Raw genomic sequence first — 18,961 nt, forward strand, 5'->3', positions numbered from 1 at the left:
AAGTTTTCTTTAGTCACAAACTTAAACATGGAGGATACAAACTTCAGCACAAACCAAATGGGTAAGAATCTCAACGCGTTTCTGGAGACTAAGCTCCCTTAATCTTGTCATGATGTCTGGTTTGTGCTGAAGTTTGTATCCTCCATGTTTATGTTTGTGAATAAAGAAAACTTTTTTTCATGGATTCGGTGAAGCTGGACATTTTCTTCTCTTGGACTTTTTATTTTCCCTGAACAACATGTCAAAAAATCAAGGATAGACAATATTTTTTATGAACATATTGCAAAACTATAATAAATCATTATTCTTATAAGTGATTCATGTCTGAAGCTCATAATTCTGATATGAAGACATTAGTTGCATTCATTGTAAATTGTAAATGATGATAATTACAGTCAAAAGAATTTGTATAATTTTAAAAAAATTCATGGGACGTTTTCAATTTTTTTATGGACAGATCAAAAAAGTGCCCTATTTTTTTGGGACTTTCTGAGAACTTCTGGTCGGTTGGTAACCTAGATCCTGGTCCACAGCCGTCCTTTATCCCAAAGCTGATTCCAGGTGTGATGTGGTGTGTGCATCCTGTCTATTATCAGGTTGCTATTGTGTACAATCAGTACACAGGGTGAGTGAGGCACAAAATCGACATGCTCCTGTGCCCTCCCCTTATAACACTCACTGCTCGGCTGTGCCCTGTCATGTGCATCTGACCTCTCCTCCATAGACAGGACACCTGCGGCTGCTGCTGATACTACAGGTATTATAACTCACTATTCATTATATGCTATCCATTCTTTATAGACTAGTCCTTCGTTATATACTATATTGTCTGCTCTATTATTATTATTATTATTATTTCTTTTTAGAGCACCATTAATCCCATGGTGCTGCACATGAGGAGAGGTTACATACAAAATACAGATATAAATTACACTGAACAAGCTGACAATGACAGACTGGCACAGAGGGGAGAGGACCCGGCCCTCGTGGGCTTAGAGTCTACAGGGTGATGGGGAATTAGACAGTAGGTCGGGGGTTGCAGCAGCTTCGGTGGTCGTGAGGTAACAGCGGGGTCATTGCAGGCTGTAGACCATTCTGATGAGATGAGTTCTCACTTTCTGACAGAAGGTCTCGAATGTGGTGGATAATCAGACGTGTTGGGGCACAGAATTTCAGAGGATGGGGGATACTCGGGAGAAGTCTTTGAGGCGATTGGATGAGGAACGTATGATTGTGGAGGAGAGAAGGAGGTCTTGGGAGGACTGGAGATTACTCTCTGATCCATCACATTCTCTTTTTTACATTTACCTACATTACAATATTCATCTTCTCACTTCTTATTGGAACTTATCTGCTGTTCTTCTAAAGGGTGTCTCAGTGGTTCCTAAATTATTTGAAGATTAGAGGGATAGTCTGGGACTGGGACTAAGCTTTTTTTTTTTTTTAAAATCACTTTATACCCTAATATTTTGTATCCTCCTGGATCTGCTATTCTTGCTACTATGACACCCTTGTCTCTTGGTCCCCTTTTCCGGCGACATGCTTGATCACATGACAGAGATCATGCCCTTTTCATAATTGTGATGTGATGCACACAGGACATTGCAAACTAGGATAATCAGAAGAGGAGCCGTGGAGGACAACTAGTAAGCTGCGATTCACAAGTCCCTTATTCAGTGGTCATGGAGTAGTGACCTGTCCGAATGTCCAGGGTTCTGCAAATCTCTAATTCTAAAGTTATGCATTATGTATCGTCATGGATCTGCAGTCCTTGCTACGATATCACACTAGTCTCTTAGTCCTCTCTTCCAGTGACATGCTTCATCACATGCCAGACATTATGCCTTGACTATCCCCAGTTTGGGTCATTTCCGAAAGTACCTGTTATAAGTGACACCGTATATATATGAGAAGTTTCATGCACTTGTTTGCACATGCGCACTGTTTTAATTGCGTATGCACTGCGGACAATTTCCTATCTGTGACATCACTTATGGCCAAAACGTACATCAGGGGAAGGGAAAATCCCTTTCATCATGTAAGGCCAGTGGTCAGGCACATTGCTGGAAGAGGGGACTGGTGTCATCGGGTCATGAGGATTTGATTATTACAAAAATAAATACAATTAAGATGTATAGTAATAAAATATTTTAATATAATTCAATTAATTATAATTATATTCCAATTATAAATAACTAAAAATTTGCTTGAGGACCTTGTATATAAAAGCTGAGCAAACCCGATGACTTTGGCAGGCTCGGACTATCATCTAATGTGCATGAAGGACTGCTCACTCTTCCCTGACAAATGATGGGGTAAGAGAGCCAGCTTTGACTACATCAGTTTAACCTCTTAATAGTCACTGTTAAGTTTAACAGCCACATTTAACCCCTTCAACGCCATAGTTCTTTTTCGTTCTTGTGTTCTGTTTTTCGCTCCCCTTCTTCGCAGAGCCATAACTTTTTTATTTTTCCATCAATATGGCCATGTGAGGGCTTGTTTTTTCTGCGACGAGTTGTACTTTTGAACTACATCATTACCATGTTGTGTTCTCGAAAATAGGAAAAAAATTCAAAGTGCGGTGAGATTTTTGGATTTCTTTTACCATGTTCACCAAATACTAAAACTGACCTGCCATTATGATTCTCCAGGTCATTTTGAGTTTCTAGACACCAAGGACAGAGCCCCAGAGTCCTGGTCATTGCAGTAATGTCACTCTCCTCTAGGGGGGAGTGATGTTACGTCTGAGGGCAATAAAGATCTCTTTACAAGGTATCACAAACCACACAACACACTTCACACTCCAGCCCACCAGGGGGAGCTATGCTCCTATTACTAGGGCACTCCTCACAATTAGGTAAAACTGGTGGTCTGGATAGGAAGTTAGGCAGAAGCTGACTGGGCTTCACCCAGGCAGCACCCTGTCAGGCAGCCAGAGGGGAAGGTGTTGTGAATTCCGTTCTCGAACCCCCTCCTGTGGTCATGAATGGTACTTCGGTGAGTTCTGTCTGTGGACTCCCTCTGGTGGCTGTGAGTGGAGCTGCTGGTTCTGAGATTCCTTTTCCAGCTGCCCTCGTTTGGGGCTAGGCTGATTCTCTATTTAACTCCACTCAGATCGTTACTCCATGCCAGCTGTCAATGTTCTAGTACTGGTTCAGATCTCTCCTGGATCTTTCTGAGGACCTCTCTACTCCAGCACAAGCTAAGTTCCTGCTTGTTCATTTGTTACATATGGTTTTTCTTGCTAAGTTCTAGTCCAGCTTGCTATCATGAAACTACCTGGCTAGCTGGAAGCTCTGGGGGTGCAGAGTGGCACCACCGCATCGTGAGTCGGTGCGGGGGTATTTTTTGCACACTCTGCGTGGTTTTTGTAGCTTTTTGTGTTGACCGCAAAGATCCCTTTTCTATCCTCAATCTGTTTAGTTAGACTGGCCTCTCTTTGCTAAAACCTATTTCATCCTGTGTTTGTGATTTCCTCTTATCTCACAGTCAATACTTGTGGGGGGGCTGCTTTTACCTTTGGGGAAATTTCTCTGAGGCAAGTAAGGCTTTGTTTCCTTTCTTTAGGGGTAGTTAGCTCTTAGGCTGTGAAGAGGCGTCTAGGCAGAGTCAGACACGCTCCACGGCTGTTTCTAGTTGTGTTGATAGGAGTAGGGTTTGCGGTCAGCAGAGTTCCCATTTCCCCAGAGCTTGTCCTGATTCCGTGTTTAACTATCAGGTCATTCCTGGTGCACCTAACCACCAGGTCCATAACAGTACAGCTGGCCAACAAAGTGTTAATGCATCTCAATAGAGGGAAAAGAGAAGTCCTGAGACCATTTTTTTTTCTCTGCAGTGTGTTTTGCCTTTCTTTTCCCCTTAAACTCTGGGTGGTTCAGAACTTAGGTGTGGATATGGACATTCAAGGTTTGTCCTCTAGTGTAGATCAACTCGCTGCAAGGGTACAAAACATTCAAGATTATGTAGTTCAGAATCCTATGTTGGAGCCTAGAATTCCAATTCCTGATTTGTTTTCTGGGGATAGATCTAAATTTCAGAATTTCAAAAACAATTGTAAACTGTTTCTTGCTCTGAAACCCCGCTCTTCTGGTGACCCTATTCAGCAAGTAAGAATCATTATTTCTTTGTTGCATGGCGACCCTCAAGACTGGGCATTCGCCCTGGCGCCAGGAGATCCTGCATTGCGTAATGTAGATGCGTTTTTTCTGGCGCTGGGTTTGCTTTATGATGAACCGAATTCTGTGGATCAGGCAGAGAAAATTTTGCTGGCTTTGTGTCAAGGTCAGGATGAAGCGGAGGTATATTGCCAGAAGTTCAGAAAGTGGTCTGTGCTTACTCAGTGGAATGAGTGTGCCCTGGCAGCAATTTTCAGAAAGGGTCTTTCTGAAGCCCTTAAGGATGTTATGGTGGGGTTCCCCACGCCTGCTGGTCTGAATGAATCAATGTCCTTGGCCATACAGATCGATCGGCGCTTACGTGAGCGCAAAACTGTGCACCATTTGGCGGTATCCTCTGAGCAGAGGCCTGAGCCTATGCAATGTGATAGGACTTTGACCAGAGCTGAACGGCAAGAACATAGACGTCAGAAGGGGCTGTGTTTTTACTGTGGTGACTCCACTCATGCTATCTCTGATTGTCCTAAGCGCACTAAGCGGTTCGCTAGGTCCGTCACCATTGGTACTGTACAGCCTAAATTTCTTCTGTCCGTTACTCTGATTTGCTCTTTGTCATCCTATTCTGTTATGGCATTTGTGGATTCAGGCGCTGCCCTGAATTTGATGGACTTGGAGTTTGCCAGGCGCTGTGGTTTTTTCTTGGAGCCCTTGCAGCATCCCATTCCTTTGAGGGGAATTGATGCTACGCCTTTGGCCAAGAATAAGCCTCAGTACTGGACCCAGTTGACTATGTGCATGGCTCCTGCGCATCAGGAGGATATTCTCTTTTTGGTGTTGCATAATCTGCATGATGTGGTCGTGTTGGGTTTGCCATGGCTGCAGGTCCATAATCCAGTATTGGATTGGAAATCAATGTCGGTGTCCAGTTGGGGGTGTCAAGGGGTACATGGGGATGTTTCATTATTGTCAATTTCTTCCTCCACTCCTTCTGAAGTCCCTGAGTTTTTGTCGGATTACCGGGATGTATTTGATGAGCCCAAGTCTAGTACCCTACCTCCTCATATGGATTGTGATTGTGCTATTAATTTGATTCATGGTAGCAAGTTCCCTAAGGGACGACTTTTCAATTTGTCTGTGCCAGAACACGCCGCTATGCAGAGTTATATAAAGGAGTCCTTGGAGAAAGGGCATATTCGCCCGTCGTCGTCACCATTGGGAGCAGGGTTCTTTTTTGTGGCCAAGAAGGATGGTTCTCTGAGACCTTGTATAGATTACCGCCTTCTTAATAAAATCACGGTCAAATTTCAGTACCCTTTGCCTCTACTGTCTGATTTATTTGCTCGGATTAAGGGGGCTAGTTGGTTCACCAAGATAGACCTTCGAGGGGCGTATAATCTCGTGCGTATTAAACAGGGCGATGAATGGAAAACAGCATTTAATACGCCTGAGGGCCATCTTGAGTACCTGGTGATGCCATTCGGCCTTTCTAATGCTCCCTCTGTGTTTCAGTCCTTTATGCATGACATCTTCCGAAAGTATCTGGATAGATTCATGATCGTATATTTGGATGATATTTTGGTCTTTTCGGATGATTGGGAGTCCCATGTGAAGCAGGTCAGAATGGTGTTCCAGGTCCTTCGTGCTAATTCCTTGTTTGTAAAGGGATCTAAGTGTCTCTTTGGAGTTCAGAAGGTTTCCTTTATGGGCTTCATTTTTTCCCCTTCTACTATCGAGATGGATCCTGTTAAAGTCCAAGCTGTTATGGTTACCCCAATGACCATGGGAAAAAAATACAAAACGGACTAGCTCTCGGGTGATGGAAACTAAGGTCGACCGTGACCTGAACCTGACCCAACACTTACAGTAGCCGGGGGATGTACCTACGATGCCCTAGACACCACGCGCCAGCCGGAGATCTAACTACCCCTATAAGAGGAACATACAGGCCTGCCTTACCTCCAGTGAGGAACCCCAAAAGATGATAGTAGGCCCCCACAGATATTGACGGTGAGTTCAGAGGAAATGACATACGTAGGATGAACAGCAGATTTAGCACAGTGAGGTCCGCTTACTAGATAGCAGAAGGACAGGAAAGTGTTACTTCACGGTCGACCTAAAAATCACTATTCAAAAACACCATCCAGAAATTACTTTAAACTCCAGTGACAACTCATGCCACTGGAGTAGTAATTTTCTGTCCACAAGAGCTTCCAGCACTGAAGAGTCACATTGCAGATAGCTGGACAAAAATAGCAAAACAAGAAACAAAATTCAACTTAGCTGAACTGGAACTTGAGGCAGGTGAATGCAACAGAATGCTACTAGCACATTGTTGGCCGGCATGTGACTAACAGCCAAGCAGCCTTAAATAGGAAACTCCCCTAGAGGGTGGCGACAGGTAATCAGAGATGGAGGAAGGCACATAAGAGACACTACCATAACAGACCACCGGGGGAGCCCACAAACCGAATTCACAACAGTACCCCCCCCTTAAGGAGGGGGCACCGAACCCTCACCAGAACCACCAGGGCGACCTGGATGAGCACTATGAAATGCACGAACCAAATCGGGAGCATGAACATCGGATGCTGTCACCCAAGAATTATCCTCCTGGCCATAACCTTTCCACTTAACCAGATACTGAAGTTTCCGTCTGGAAACACGGGAGTCCAAGATCTTTTCCACCACATACTCCAATTCACCCTCAACCAACACAGGAGCAGGTGGATCAGCAGAAGGAACAACCGGTACCTCATACCTCCGCAATAATGACCGATGGAAAACATTATGGATATTAAAAGATGCTGGGAGGTCCAAACGAAAGGACACAGGATTAAGAACCTCCAGAATCCTATAAGGGCCGATAAACCGAGGCTTAAACTTAGGAGACGAGACCTTCATAGGAACAAATCGAGAAGACAGCCACACCAGGTCCCCAACACAAAGACGAGGACCAATACGCCGATGACGATTAGTGAACTGTTGAGTCTTCTCCTGGGACAACTTCAGATTGTCCACAACCTGTCCCCAAATCTGATGCATCCTATCAACCACAGCATCCACTCCAGGACAATCCGAAGACTCCAATTGACCGGACGAAAACCGAGGGTGAAACCCTGAATTACAAAAAAATGGAGAAACCAAAGTGGCAGAACTAGCCCGATTGTTAAGGGCAAACTCTGCCAATGGCAAAAAGTCAAGCCAATCATCCTGATCAGCGGACACAAAACACCTCAAGTAAGTCTCCAAGGTCTGATTAGTACGCTCAGTCTGGCCATTAGTCTGAGGATGGAATGCAGACGAAAAAGACAAATCGATACCCATCCTGGCACAGAACGTCCGCCAAAATCTAGACACAAACTGAGTACCCCTGTCAGACACTATATTCTCAGGAATACCATGCAAACGCACCACATTCTGAAAAAATAGAGGAACCAACTCAGAGGAGGAGGGCAATTTGGGTAAAGGTACCAAATGAACCATCTTGGAAAAACGGTCACAAATCACCCAGATGACAGACATCCTACGAGAAACCGGAAGGTCAGAAATAAAGTCCATAGAGATGTGCGTCCAAGGCCTCTTAGGAATAGGCAAGGGCAACAACAACCCACTGGCCCTAGAACAGCAGGGCTTGGCCCGAGCACAAACATCACAAGACTGCACAAACATGCGCACATCTCGAGACAAAGAAGGCCACCAGAAGGACCTAGACACCAAATCCCTGGTGCCAAAAATTCCAGGATGACCTGTCAACGCGGAAGAATGAACCTCCGAGATAACTCTACTGGTCCAATCATCAGGGACAAACAGTCTACCAGGCGGACAGCGATCAGGCCTATCCACCTGAAACTCCTGCAAAGAACGCCGCAGGTCTGGGGAGACAGCTGACAATATCACCCCATCCTTCAGGATGCCGGTAGGTTCGGAATCACCAGGCGAGTCAGGCTCAAAACTCCTAGAGAGGGCATCCGCCTTCACATTCTTGGACCCAGGCAGATATGACACCACAAAGTTAAATCGGGAGAAAAACAACGACCAGCGCGCCTGTCTAGGATTCAGACGCCTGGCCGACTCAAGATAAATTAGATTCTTGTGGTCAGTGAGGACCACCACCTGGTGTCTAGCACCCTCAAGCCAATGACGCCACTCCTCAAACGCCCACTTCATGGCCAGAAGTTCCCGATTTCCCACATCATAATTTCGCTCAGCGGGCGAAAATTTTCGGGAGAAAAACGCACATGGTCTCATTACTGAGCAGTCAGGATCTTTCTGCGACAAAACTGCACCTGCTCCGATCTCCGAAGCATCCACCTCAACCTGGAACGGAAGTAACACATCAGGTTGGCGCAACACAGGAGCGGAAGAAAAGAGGCGCTTAAGCTCTTGAAAGGCCTCCACAGCCGCAGAGGACCAATTAGCAACATCAGCACCCTTTTTGGTCAAATCAGTCAAAGGTTTAGCAATGGCAGAAAAACCCGCTATAAATCGGCGATAGAAATTAGCAAAACCCAAGAACTTTTGCAGACTCTTCAAAGAAGTAGGTTGCATCCAATCACAAATAGCCTGGACCTTGACAGGGTCCATCTCCATAGATGAAGGGGAAAAAATATATCCCAAAAAGGAAATTCTCTGAACTCCAAAACTACACTTTGAGCCCTTTACAAAAAGAGAATTAGCTCGCAAAACCTGAAAAACTCTCCTGACCTGTTGAACGTGAGATTCCCAGTCCTCCGAAAAAACAAGAATATCATCCAAATACACAATCATAAACTCATCCAGATATTCACGGAAAATATCGTGCATAAAGGACTGAAAAACGGAAGGGGCATTTGCGAGACCGAAAGGCATTACCAAATACTCAAAATGGCCTTCAGGCGTATTAAATGCGGTCTTCCACTCATCCCCCTGCTTAATCCGCACCAAATTATACGCACCACGTAGATCGATCTTAGTGAACCACTTAGCCCCCTTTATACGAGCAAACAGATCAGTCAGTAAAGGTAACGGGTACTGGTATTTAACTGTAATCTTATTCAAAAGTCGATAGTCGATACAAGGTCTCAATGAACCATCCTTTTTACCCACAAAGAAAAACCCTGCCCCTAGTGGAGACAACGAGGGGCGAATATGACCCTTTTCCAAGGATTCTCTGATATACTCCCGCATAGCAGTATGTTCAGGTACAGACAAATTAAACAAGCGACCCTTAGGAAACTTACTACCGGGGATCAATTCAATAGCGCAGTCACACTCTCTGTGGGGAGGGAGAGAATCAACTTTAGGCTCTTGAAAGACATCATAAAAATCTGACAGAAATGCTGGGATCTCAGAGGGAATAGATGAAGAAATAGGAACCAAAGGTGCATCCCCATGAATACCCCGACATCCCCAGCTCAACACAGACATAGATTTCCAGTCCAAGACGGGATTATGAATCTGTAACCATGGTAATCCAAGCACTAAGACATCATGTAGGTTATATAATACAAGGAAACTAATAATCTCCTGATGGTCTGGGGTAAGACGCATAGTCACTTGTGTCCAATATTGTGGTTTATTGCTAGCCAAAGGTGTAGAATCAATACCCTTCAGGGGAATAGAAACTTCCAACGGCTCCAAATCAAACCCACAACGCTTGGCAAAGGACCAATCCATGAGACTCAGAGCGGCGCCAGAATCCACATAAGCATTCACAGTCACAGATGATAAGGTACAAATCAATGTCACGGACAAAAGAAATTTTGACTGCAAGGTACCTGTAGAAAAAGATTTATCAACCTTTTTATCAACCTTATTTATACGTTTAGAGCATGCTGATATAACATGAGCTGGATCTCCACAGTAGAAGCACAATCCATTTTTGCGCCTGTAATTTTGACGTTCGCCTCTAGACAAAACACGATCGCATTGCATATGCTCTAATGCCTTTTCAGAGGTCACCGCCAAATGGTGCACAGGTCTTTGCTCAGAAGACACCGCCATATGGTGCACAGGTTTTTGCTCAGAAGATACCGCCATATGGTGCACAGATTCTTCCTCAGAAGACCCCGCCATATGGTGCACAGATTTGCGCTCCCGCAAACGCCGATCAATCTGGATAGCCAATTTCATGGCATCATTCAGACCTGTAGGCACAGGGAACCCCACCATGACATCCTTCACGGCATCAGAGAGACCTTCTCTGAAATTAGCTGCTAAAGCGCACTCATTCCATTTAGTAAGCACCGACCATTTACGGAATTTCTGGCAGTATATCTCAGCTTCATCTTGCCCTTGGGAAAGAGCTATCAAGGCTTTCTCAGCCAAAATCTCCAAATTAGGTTCTTCATAAAGCAACCCCAAAGCCAGAAAAAACGCATCTACATTTAACAACGCAGGATCCCCTGGCGATAATGCAAATGCCCAACTTTGTGGGTCGCCGCGCAGTAGAGAGATAACAATTTTAACTTGTTGAGTCTGATCACCAGCAGAGTGAGATCTCAGAGACAAAAACAATTTGCAATTTTCTCTGAAACTCAAAAACCGGGATCTGTCTCCGGTAAAGTATTCAGGCAGAGGAATCTTAGGTTCAGACATTGGAGCACGTATAACAAAATCTTGTAGGTTCTGTACTTTTGTCGCAAGGTTATTCAAACCCGCAACTAAACTCTGTGGATCCATGTTTCAAATGGGTGTAACCCAAGCATTCAGAGGTTAAGAGGAGAGGAGAAAAAAAAAAGGCTGAAGACTGCAGTTTAAGCAAGGAATACAAATGATCAAACTAAGGTGCACTTTCAAACACAGAAAAAAAAAAAAACAAACCTTTTCTTCTCCTTCCTACTTTAGTGCAAATTTTAACACATAGATTTTTTACTGGCCGGCCAAACTGTTATGGTTACCCCAATGACCATGGGAAAAAAATACAAAACGGACTAGCTCTCGGGTGATGGAAACTAAGGTCGACCGTGACCTGAACCTGACCCAACACTTACAGTAGCCGGGGGATGTACCTACGATGCCCTAGACACCACGCGCCAGCCGGAGATCTAACTACCCCTATAAGAGGAATATACAGGCCTGCCTTACCTCCAGATGAACCCCAAAAGATGATAGTAGGCCCCCACAGATATTGACGGTGAGTTCAGAGGAAATGACATACGTAGGATGAACAGCAGATTTAGCACAGTGAGGTCCGCTTACTAGATAGCAGAAGGACAGGAAAGTGTTACTTCACGGTCGACCTAAAAATCACTATTCAAAAACACCATCCAGAAATTACTTTAAACTCCAGTGACAACTCATGCCACTGGAGTAGTAATTTTCTGTCCACAAGAGCTTCCAGCACTGAAGAGTCACATTGCAGATAGCTGGACAAAAATAGCAAAACAAGAAACAAAATTCAACTTAGCTGAACTGGAACTTGAGGCAGGTGAATGCAACAGAATGCTACTAGCACATTGTTGGCCGGCATGTGACTAACAGCCAAGCAGCCTTAAATAGGAAACTCCCCTAGAGGGTGGCGACAGGTAATCAGAGATGGAGGAAGGCACATAAGAGACACTACCATAACAGACCACCGGGGGAGCCCACAAACCGAATTCACAACACCAAGCTATTTATGATTGGACTCGGCCTACATCTGTGAAGAGCCTTCAGAAATTTCTGGGCTTTGCCAATTTTTACCGTCGCTTCATCGCTAATTTTTCTAGTGTTGTTAAACCATTGACTGATTTGACCAAGAAGGATGCTGATGTGGTGAATTGGTCCTCTGCGGCCGTTGAGGCTTTTCAGGAGTTGAAACGTCGTTTCTCTTCGGCTCCTGTGTTGTGTCAGCCAGATGTTTCGCTCCCTTTTCAGGTCGAGGTTGATGCTTCTGAAATTGGAGCAGGGGCTGTGTTGTCTCAGAGAAGTTCTGATTGCTCTGTAATGAAGCCATGCGCTTTCTTTTCGAGAAAGTTTTCGCCTGCTGAGCGTAATTATGATGTTGGCAATCGGGAGTTGTTGGCTATGAAGTGGGCATTCGAGGAGTGGCGACATTGGCTTGAAGGAGCCAAGCATCGCGTGGTGGTCTTGACAGATCACAAGAATCTGACTTATCTCGAGTCTGCCAAGCGGTTGAATCCTAGACAGGCTCGTTGGTCGCTGTTTTTCTCCCGTTTCAATTTTGTGGTTTCGTACCTTCCGGGTTCTAAGAATGTGAAGGCTGATGCCCTTTCAAGGAGTTTTGTGCCTGATTCTCCTGGGGTTCCTGAGCCGGCTGGTATTCTCAGAGAGGGGGTAGTTCTGTCTGCCATCTCCCCTGATTTGCGGCGGGTGCTGCAGGAGTTCCAGGCTGATAGACCTGACCGTTGTCCAGCGGAGAAACTGTTTGTCCCTGATAGATGGACTAATAGAGTTATCTCTGAGGTTCATTGTTCGGTGTTGGCTGGTCATCCTGGGATTTTTGGTACCAGAGATTTGGTGGCTAGGTCCTTTTGGTGGCCTTCCTTGTCGCGGGATGTGCGTTCTTTTGTGCAGTCTTGTGGGACTTGTGCTCGGGCTAAGCCCTGCTGTTCTCGTGCCAGTGGGTTACTTTTGCCCTTGCCGGTCCCGAAAAGGCCTTGGACGCATGTTTCCATGGATTTTATTTCAAATCTTCCTGTTTCTCAAAGGATGTCGGTCATCTGGGTGGTTTGTGATCGCTTCTCTAAAATGGTCCATTTGGTACCCTTGCCTAAATTGCCTTCTTCCTCTGATTTGGTTCCATTATTTTTCCAACATGTGGTTCGTTTGCATGGAATTCCGGAGAACATTGTGTCTGACAGAGGTTCCCAGTTTGTTTCAAGGTTTTGGCGGTCCTTTTGTGCTAAGATGGGCATTGATTTGTCTTTTTCTTCGGCTTTCCATCCTCAGACAAATGGCCAAACCGAACGAACCAATCAGACTTTGGAAACTTATCTGAGATGCTTTGTTTCTGCGGATCAGGATGATTGGGTGACCTTCTTGCCATTAGCTGAGTTCGCCCTTAATAATCGGGCCAGTTCAGCTACTTTGGTTTCACCTTTTTTTTGTAATTTTGGTTTTCATCCTCTTTTTCTTCAGGGCAGGTTGAGCCTTCGGACTGTCCTGGTGTGGATTCTGTGGTGGACAGGTTGCAACAAATTTGGACTCATGTGGTGGACAATTTGACCTTGTCCCAAGAGAAGGCTCAACGTTTCGCTAACCGCCGTCGCCGTGTTGGTCCCCGACTTCGTGTTGGGGATTTGGTTTGGTTATCATCTCGTTATGTTCCTATGAAGGTTTCTTCTCCTAAGTTTAAGCCTTGTTTCATTGGTCCTTATAAGATTTCTGAAATTCTTAATCCTGTATCATTTCGTTTGGCCCTTCCTGCTTCCTTTGCCATTCATAATGTGTTCCATAGGTCGTTGCTGCAGAGATATGTGGCGCCTATGGTTCCCTCCGTTGATCCTCCTGCTCCGGTGTTGGTCGAGGGGGAGTTGAGTATGTGGTGGAGAAGATTTTGGATTCTCGTATTTCGAGACGAAAACTTCAGTACTTGGTCAAATGGAAGGGCTATGGTCAGGAGGATAATTCCTGGGTTGTTGCCTCTGATGTCCATGCTGCCGATTTAGTTCGTGCCTTTCATTTGGCTCGTCCTGATCGGCCTGGGGGCTCTGGTGAGGGTTCGGTGACCCCTCCTCAAGGGGGGGTACTGTTGTGAATTCCGTTCTCGAACCCCCTCCTGTGGTCATGAATGGTACTTCGGTGATTTCTGTCCGTGGACTCCCTCTGGTGGCTGTGAGTGGAGCTGCTGGTTCTGAGATTCCTTCTCCAGCTGCCCTCGTTTGGGGCTAGGCTGATTCTCTATTTAACTCCACTCAGATCGTTACTCCATGCCAGCTGTCAATGTTCTAGTACTGGTTCAGATCTCTCCTGGATCTTTCTGAGGACCTGTATACTCCAGCACAAGCTAAGTTCCTACTTGTTCATTTGTTACATATGGTTTTCCTTGCTAAGTTCTAGTCCAGCTTGCTATCATGAAACTACCTGGCTAGCTGGAAGCTCTGGGGGTGCAGAGTGGCACCACCGCATCGTGAGTCGGTGCGGGGGTATTTTTTGCACACTCTGCGTGGTTTTTGTAGCTTTTTGTGTTGGCCGCAAAGATCCCTTTTCTATCCTCAATCTGTTTAGTTAGACTGGCCTCTCTTTGCTAAAACCTATTTCATCCTGTGTTTGTGATTTCCTCTTATCTCACAGTCAATACTTGTGGGGGGGGCTGCTTTTACCTTTGGGGAAATTTCTCTGAGGCAAGTAAGGCTTTGTTTCCTTTCTTTAGGGGTAGTTAGCTCTTAGGCTGTGAAGAGGCGTCTAGGCAGAGTCAGGCACGCTCCACGGCTGTTTCTAGTTGTGTTGATAGGAGTAGGGTTTGCGGTCAGCAGAATTCCCATTTCCCCAGAGCTCGTCCTGATTCCATGTTTAACTATCAGGTCATTCCTGGTGCACCTAACCACCAGGTCCATAACAGGAAGGAGGAACATCAAAGAGCTGCAGACAGAGAGGTCCCTGACAGGGGTGGGATCCTGTCAGAGGCCTAGACAGAAGGCCACGGAGCTGCGCCTGCCCCACGTGCGGCAGCATCCTAAGAAAGGACACGAAAGAGAATTGCATTGCGGAGGGTGAGAAACTAAGTCATAGCACCAGGAGAGGAAACCAGAAGGAGTTCTGGCCTGTAAAAGGCTGCATCCTTCTGAGGCGCAAGAATCCGGTAGCCAGAATACCGAGGGAGTAAGGATCTCTATGCTTTACTTCAGAAACTGGCAGGACAGGTAATTCCATGTTACCTGCCCGACCCATACCCAGGAGGCACTGTGGCAACTTGTGGGGGCCGGGGCGTGATAGAGTCCCTGTAAAAAGCCTCAGGCCACCAGTCATACGGGTTTGTCCTATCTATTCCATCAGGGTGACAGAGAGAAAGAGAAATAACATCTAGAACACCAACATCAGTTGTGAGGACCGTACTGAGAAGCTCAGCAGAGAGGGGCTACAACACCCAGGCGCTAGAGGAAAACTACTGATTTCCACCTGGATAAAGGGACTCTGGATTTGCTTCAGACCGGCCAGACTCTGCCTACCCTGTGGTCCGTACCCTGGACTGTGGATGCTGAAGCCTTCAGTAAAGGTAAAGAGAGTGCAGCCTTGTGTCCTCGTTCATCACTGCGCCTCACACCATTCACCATCTTCACTCTGGGAAGCCCTGGGGATACACTTCACCTGTGGAAGGTATACCATCTAGCTGCCATTACAATACCCCAGCAGACCCCTAAGCAGCGTCGGTCACCCTGACCGAATACCACAGGTGGCGTCACGAACATTATCCCTTGAAAGACCTTTCCCCCATTTACAATGGACGTCCCTAGGGCCACGGACCGGGTCAGCCACCATGACATCCCCACCGAGTACCCCATAGCCCTACTGGGGGCGCTCCAATCTTTTGGCGTCATAAACAGGATCTACTTAAGCCTGAAAATCGGGTCATGTGCACCTAAGAACTGTGCCAGAACTGTATTTGAACTGTGATTTGCTTAAGGACTGTGTGTTGCTATTTCCCGCCAAGATTCCCGCCAAAACTGCCGCCATTACAGCACCACAAGGAGCGCAGAAGAAGAATAAGGGTGTGTCATCGTGGGCGTGAACTGACTAAGAGCGCAAAAAGTAATGGCCGCCCAGTCCAATTATCTCTGTACCTTGAGGACGTGTCCATCAGCAGCCGAGATCCGCCTCCTGATCCTCAATGGCGGGGTGAGACAATGAAAACGAAACTTAATGGGGTCCACTGGGGTGGTGATGTTATGGCAGCAGGGATGGTATGGCTTCCCACAGGTGAAGCTGGGTCCCCAGGGCTCCCGGAGTAATAGATGAAGATGGTGATAGGTGGTGTAGTAAGAAACGGAGGACACAGGGTTGCAGTCTCTTTACCTCTTTACTTGGTTCAAGGCAGCCACTCCAGGGTACCAGTCCAGGGTACCGGATCACAGATGCTGATGTGGTCCGGCCGGCTTGGAAGCGAACTAGGAATCCCTCTAACCAGGTGGGGTTGGAAGCTTTCCTTCTTGCGCTGTGGTGTTGTAGTCCCTTGCTGCCTTAGGCCTCACACAAGGTCCTCACATTTTCTTTCTGTCCCCCTTTAAGTAGGACACTACCCGTTTGACAGGTAGCTCGAGTAGTTTTACAGGATCTCTATCATGACCCGGGCTCTATTTGTTACTGTGTCCTCAGGTGTTAATGGTGGACAGGTAACTTGCAATCAGCTGTCTGCCGGTTTCTGCCGTGGGGCATATTGTTACCCCCACAACCTCGGTCTTCCGGCTACCGGTATCTGTGCTGAGCGTGGAGGAAGCTCAATCACAGCTTCTCTCTCCAGCACTTCACTCTCCTGTGCTCCACTTCCCCAATCAGTCACTTTACAGACTGCTCTGCTTTCTCTTTCCTTCCCAGGAGCTGCAGAATCAGTTGTCTCTACTGCCCCAGCTTTCCTTCCTCTCTCTTCGCTCTCCTCTCACCAACTGTGTAACTCCAACTGCCTAGCAACTGCCTAGCAACTGACTCCTCCTCCAGACCAGAGAGAGCAGCACCCCTGAAATTGGGTGTAGAGCTCCCCCTTCTGGCCTGGAGTCAGAACAGTGTAGTATGTGCTGAATACCTGTCAAAGGGATCCTTCCTCACTTCCAAGCATGACATCACTCTCCCCGTCAGGAGAGCAATGCCACCTGGGGTGTTACATTTGCGTATTTCAGCAGGCTTTAAGCCAGTTGTACAGCTGCTATATAAATGTACACTATTTCACTAATAGCAGTGTAATTGTTTTTTTATATCGCCTTTATTACACATGCCAACAGCAGACTTCAGGTCAATTACTGGTAAATAGTGACGTTTGCATATGTCAGCAGGCTTTATGTCAGTCACACAACTACTAGATAAATATACGCTATTTCGGCAATAGGCAAGGAATTTTATTTAGCTCTAAAAAAAACATGTTTAGGGTATGCTGGTACTGATGAATATTATTTTGTTGTAAAAAAATCGGTTTAGTATATACTGATACTGAGGAATATGATTTAGCTGTAAAAAGAGCTGTTTAGTATACTCTGGTACTGGATATGAAACCCTGCCTCTCCCTACTCCCACCATCTGTTTCTACACTATACAATGCAACCTAAGAGAGATTTGCAGCATGTATTTGCAATGTTAACACCCTGCCTGGCTTTCCCTCTCCTTGGTATTAAATCTCTCCCTACGCTATCTCAAGCTAACTGAGAACTAATCTTCACTCTAAGTAGCTCTTAAAAGAGCTTTTTGGATTCAGAAACTCTCCCTATAGGTTGCTTTCACTCTCCTTACGCTGTCACTACACTGCTTCCGCATGCAATGTGCACAAGATGGTGCCAGCAGGGCTTAAATATCCCTCTATGACACTGTAAGGGCAGCCAATCACAGTAATGCCACAACAAAGATGGCGCCCGTATTGCTGTGATTGGCAAGCAAGCTCAGCATGTCCATTGGCTGCAAATAAAGCACCAAACATGCTGGGCAGGTCACTTGAATATATCGAGGCGAATACCAAATTACTCACCAAGTAATGAATAGTGCCGAATGTATTTGCTGAACACTATACTGAATCTGTTACGCCATTGTTAATTTAGGAAACTGTTTGTCAAATGAAAGAACAATACACGTGGTTCTTCTTATCAACTGATCAACCTCTTTTACATTTTGGTTCAACTGTGCATACAGGACAAGACTATAGGATCTCTATCACATGAAGACATCAACTAAAATAATACTGTTATTTACAGTAAATAGTTAAAGGGAGCCAGTCTACTTATTTCTGCTGCCCATGGCTCAGGCATTGGGTGCATTATTTCAGCCGTGTATGCTTTATTCTGAATCATTGTACTGTATTATTATTATTATTATACATTTTTATAGCGCCATTTATTCAATGGTGCTTTACATGTGAATATGGGGCAAATGTAGACAAATACATTAAACATGAGCAAAAAACAAGGCACACAGGTACATAAGGTGGGAGGACCCTGCCGCGAGGGCTCAGTCTGCAGGGGATGGGTGAGGATACACTAGGAGAGGGTAGGGCAGGTTGTGCGGCGGTTCAGTAGGTTGAGAATCACTGCAGGCTGTAGGTTTGTCGGAAGAGGTGAGTCTTCAGGTTCTTTTTGAAGGTTTCTATGTTAGGCGAGAGGCTGATGTGTTGGGGTAGAGAGTTCCAGAGTATGGGGGAAGCACGGGAGAAGTCTTGGATGCGGTTGTGTTAGCCGGAGTATTACCACAGCAGCGCGTGTTACTTCATATAAGCAGCAGAATCCAACGTAAGGCAAACTGTGTTTAATATATGCAGCTTGAACTGGAACAAAATAAGAAAGCTTTGACAGTAACTACCGATATAATCTAGTCCATGTAACACATGTCTCTCTGTGAAGGAAACAGCAGCAGAATGATGCAATCAGTGAGTGTCCTGTGACCCTTTTTTTTTTTTTATACAAACTTTAACAATCACAGCATAGCTGACAAATGAACACTCATAGACATTCAATGCAGACTACAACAGGAATGGAGTTGTTGCATTTAAACTTATTCCAACACCCCCACTCAACAACTGCTTATCCTGTTAGTCCCATTGCAGTTCTGAATTCTTCAAACTTGGCTCTTGACAATGGCTTTGTCAAAACATCTGCTAACATCTTGTCAGATTCACAGTAAACAAACTTTAGAACTTCACGCTCTACTAAGTCACGCAAGTGATGATGTTTAACATCAATGTGCTTTGTTCTTGCACTTATCCTTTCACTGCTGGCGAGCTTGATACATCCTTG

General features: G+C 45.7%; 1 protein-coding gene across 1 annotated transcript in view; it reads left to right on the plus strand.

Annotated features, from left to right (window-relative positions):
• The first annotated feature begins 687 nt into the window (after positions 1-687).
• LOC143774426 (beta-1,3-galactosyltransferase 2-like) overlaps positions 688-18,961 on the plus strand; it is a 32,987-nt gene continuing 14,713 nt past the window's right edge. Inside the window, exon 1 of the mRNA XM_077262010.1 lies at positions 688-757. The gene's annotated coding sequence lies outside the window, so the exon portion shown is untranslated. The remainder of the gene's footprint in view (positions 758-18,961) is intronic.

The sequence above is a fragment of the Ranitomeya variabilis genome, chromosome 5 (genome assembly GCF_051348905.1).
Source record: "Ranitomeya variabilis isolate aRanVar5 chromosome 5, aRanVar5.hap1, whole genome shotgun sequence".
NCBI lineage: Eukaryota > Metazoa > Chordata > Amphibia > Anura > Dendrobatidae > Ranitomeya > Ranitomeya variabilis.